At 38.8% G+C, this 3,317-nt stretch overlaps 1 protein-coding gene across 1 annotated transcript in view; it reads right to left on the bottom strand.

Moving 5' to 3' along the window:
- LOC106521319 (E3 ubiquitin-protein ligase TRIM39-like) overlaps positions 1–940 on the bottom strand; it is a 16,298-nt gene extending 15,358 nt beyond the window's left edge. The window contains exon 1 of the mRNA XM_014013845.1: positions 878–940. The gene's annotated coding sequence lies outside the window, so the exon portion shown is untranslated. The remainder of the gene's footprint in view (positions 1–877) is intronic.
- Between the last annotated feature and the right edge of the window lie 2,377 nt (positions 941–3,317).

The following is a 3,317-nucleotide window of genomic DNA, read 5'->3' as shown; positions in this document are numbered from 1 at the left end:
GCTCAAAAGCCTGAATTTTGCCTGAAACTCTCAGACTGAAGAAGTCTCTCGGAGGAGAGACGAAACGTTTCATTAGAGAAGAACCCGTCCAGAAGACCTATACAATTTTTTTTCTTTTTTACACTTCAGTAGTTATGTGTCTGATTATTAAAGGAGACATTTGATGCTTTTAAATTCTTCATGGGGTCTATATTGAAACTGCAAAGCTTTGGTCTGATTTCCTCCTTATTGTAACTCCACAAGCCTCACCCATTTTCTGAGCTGTGTCTCAGATCAACTCGTTTTGAGGCTGTCTCTTTAAATCCAAATGGGGGACTTCACACCCCGTCCCCCTGATACTCAAAAATGAATCATCTATAACCACAGCTAATATGCGTCAGCAAACACAACGATGTTATAAATTTGTTTTTAGTTAAATTAGTTATGTTCAAACTGGACTTTAAGTATCAACGGATCATCACACATAACGTCAAGGTTTGATCAAAAAAACTTCATATCAGTCATTCGTAATCATGAGACAAGCTTAGTTTAATACTATGGAGGGTGATGTGCATTCCTCCAAGAAGTATCTGTAAATGTTGAACAATATATTTGGTTCTGTCATAAAGGAGGGTTTCACTTTAAGTTTTCTTATCTCACTGAACCAGTCACTTTTTGTTAATTCTTCACACCATATTTAGACTTTAAAGTGTTCTAAATCACAAAGAGAGACACTTTGGGATGTAAAACCTGAAGTCTATGGTTTGAGATGGCCATAGTTCGGTCCAGCAACATCAAGCATGCGGTCCGGTGGCCACATGAATACAATATGTTAGTAAACTAACTGCTCTATTTTAAGGCTTGGTCCTAACAAAAGGAATGTGTGCTGTTAACTCACATTAGGCAAGAAGTTAACAATTTCTGAAACCTTCTGAAGAAAATCTAATCCTGGACTGCAGCTCATGCGCTCCAAGCTCCGAGACTCCACCATGTCAGGTCCGATTCAGCTAACACTGACGTCTTCCACTTATTTACGCTCTAACTGTCCTCCTCTTCTCATACCCGGGGGTCCTGTTTTCTCCCTGCTGCAGCGAACCACTGCATCCTTACACACATGTGTGGCTGTGTGTGTCCATGTGTTGGGATGTGTGCGTGTGTGTGTGTGTGTTAGGCTGTGTGTGTGTGTTAGGATGTGTGTGTGTGTGTGTTAGGATGTGTGTGTGTGTGTGTTAAGGTGTGTGTGTGTGTGTGTGTGTTGGGATGTGTGTGTGTGTGTTAGGATGATAAAACAACTATTAATACCTCATCTGCACCTTTTCTCAATGAGTAAACAGAAACATTGTCTCCTTGTGCATTCTGGGATCATACAAACTGTGACCTAAAACAACATCAAAAATACCAAATGGTTGTTTGAAGAAACAGTTTGAAAAACATAATCTGCTAAAAGGATTAAACAAACAAAACTGGACAAATAAAAACTAAATTTGGTTACAACTTAGACTGGATTTACTTAATAACACATCCATCCATCTGTCTGTCCGTCCATCATTTTGTCCAAAAATGATGCAGAAAAACTGATTCATGCATTTATCACGTCTAGACTGGATTACTGTAATTCTTTATTATCTGAACAACCAAAAAACCCTTTAAGAAGTCTTCATTTAATCCAAAATGCTGCTGCTAGAGTTTTAATGAGAGTTGGAAGGAGAGATTATTTCTCCAGTTTTAGCTTCTCTCCACTGGCTCCCTGTCAGATTCAGAATATTATTAAAAATATTTCTCCTAACATATAAAGCTCTTAACAACCAAGCTCCATCATATATTAAACATCTTATTGTTCCATATTTTCCTAACAGAGCACTTATAGCTTATGGTTCCTCGAGTTTCTAAAAGTAGAATGGGAGGCAGAGCTTTCAGTTATCAAGCTCCTCTCTTGTGGAACCAACTTCCAGTTTCTGTCTGTGAGACTGACACTCTGTCTACTTTTAAGATTAGATTGAAGGCTTTTCTTTTTGATAAATCCTATAGTTAGACTTGAGTTTCTTGAATTATTCTTCATCTCTGCTGCTATAGACTTAGACTGCTGGAGCACAAACTGAGCACATTTCTTCACTCTGCTGTTGTCTTTAGTCTCTCTTCTCTACATGTTTATTGTTATTATTTCTATCATGTTTTTTCTTTGTCTTCCAGAAGAAGGTGCACCTGGACCAGTCCTGGACCAGTTCTTCTGTGTTTGTCTGTATCTCTTTCCTGTCCCTCAACCAGCCAGTCGAGGCAGATGGTCTCCTGTCCTGAGCCTGGTTCTGCTGGAGGTTTCTTCCTGATTAGCAGGGAGTTTTTCCTCTCCACCGTTTGCTCAGGATGGGAGACTGTGATGAAGTGATTCAACACAATCTGCTGGTTTTTTCTTTACATAGTTCTTTTTTTTGATGTACAGTGCCCTGAGACAACGTATGTTGTGACTTGGCGCTATATAAATGAACTGAATTGAATTGAATCCATCTGTCTGTCCATCCATCCATCCATCCATCCATCCATTTATTTATTTATTTATTTATTTATTTATTTATTTATTTATTTATTTATTTATCCATCCATCCATCCATCCATCCATTTATTTATCCATCCATCCATCCGGTCGTCTGTCTAGTCATGTGTTTCAAAATTTAGTTCTCTGTTAGTTTAATTTTCCTGTTCATCTCTCAGTTGGTTTCTATATTTTTTTAATTTCAGTTTATTTTCTCCACCTCAGTGTTTTTCAGCCACTCGGTATTTTTCCATAAACAGCTTCTCTCCGTGGTTATGGCCCACAAATTTACCCCTGTTCTCTCTGTTATATTTTCAGTCTTCTCATTAGTCACAGTCCATTTAGTCTCTCAGTTTTCATGCCCAGTCTGGTTCATCTGTGTCATGTATGTTAATGCTAATGCCATGGTGTTTTTTTTTTTCATGTTTAGCAAAATTTACTTGGGCACATTTATGTTAATCTGCATTTGTTTCAAATTGTGCAAACTGTAACACCTCCATTCATCTGTTTCTACTCTCCAGCTCCTCCTGGGAGAGTGTCATCTCAGTGGGACGTGCATGGTAAAGGTCCAGAATATATAATATGAAAAAAATCTGTACGTCTCCTGGGGGCTAAGCCCCCCTTGTCCTTAAGACCTAGTGACACCCCTGGTCCAGAGGCAGATGTCCGTGGGGGGCATCCTAATCAGATGCCTGCACCACCTCAGCTTACATCTGGTGAAATTTTCACCAGATGTTGGTAACAACCCAAGTGATCCATACATACAAAGAAATCAAACCATAAATGTCCAGAAATGAAGTTATTTGTAATA

The sequence above is a fragment of the Austrofundulus limnaeus genome, unplaced genomic scaffold (assembly GCF_001266775.1).
Source record: "Austrofundulus limnaeus strain Quisiro unplaced genomic scaffold, Austrofundulus_limnaeus-1.0 Scaffold106, whole genome shotgun sequence".
In the NCBI taxonomy this organism is placed as follows: Eukaryota; Metazoa; Chordata; class Actinopteri; order Cyprinodontiformes; family Rivulidae; genus Austrofundulus; species Austrofundulus limnaeus.
The sequence above is the reverse complement of the archived record's forward strand: the minus strand, read 5'-3'. Positions and strand labels throughout refer to the sequence as shown.